Genomic DNA, 722 nt, shown 5'->3' with positions numbered 1-722 from the left:
TGTGTCCATGGTTTGCCTTCCTCCGTCTGTGCCTCTTTTCTTATTCTCACCAAGTTAACTCTAGTTGGAAAAGGCCCCCAAAGAAATAAATTCTGTCTTCCAGGGTCCAAATAAAACTAAAATATGAAATGTGAATGTGGTTGATTTGGGGATGTAGTAGACATTCCTTCCTTTGACACACTCTTTCGGCATTATTTAAGCTGCTTTCAAGTCGACCCCCGGAAGTGAATAAAAGCTACTTCAGCTGTGTTAGTTGAAGGTCACAACTCTTTTCATTTTGGCAGCAATGACAGAAAACCATTAGGATAAGGCTAGATTATAGCTTCTGTGCTGAAATCAAATATTCAAAAGGCAAAACACTTAGCACACTACCCTTGTGCCTCTGAGACCACGTTTTTAAGTTTGAGGCCAAGTTCGGGTCCCTGTTAAAATGAACTTTCTGATCTTGGTTCCTTCCCCAGTGATTATTTGTCCACATTAAAAACTAAATGTTAAATCTGACTTCAGAAAAAAAATTGAAAAGGTCAAGAGTGACATATTAAAAGATACATTTCCTTCTGTAGAAAAGTACTTCTGAACAGTATTTACTGTAGGACCAGAAAGGCCTTGTTCGAATGCTATGAAAGGGAGAATATAAAGACCCACACATTGTGGCATAAGAGGTGAAAAGTGTTATTTCTCTATACTGTGCTGGGCTTAGTCACTCAGCCGTGTCCTATTCT

The sequence above is a fragment of the Bison bison genome, unplaced genomic scaffold, assembly GCF_000754665.1.
Source record: "Bison bison bison isolate TAMUID 2011002044 unplaced genomic scaffold, Bison_UMD1.0 scf7180017863818, whole genome shotgun sequence".
Taxonomy (NCBI): domain Eukaryota; kingdom Metazoa; phylum Chordata; class Mammalia; order Artiodactyla; family Bovidae; genus Bison; species Bison bison.
The sequence above is the reverse complement of the archived record's forward strand: the minus strand, read 5'-3'. Positions refer to the sequence as shown.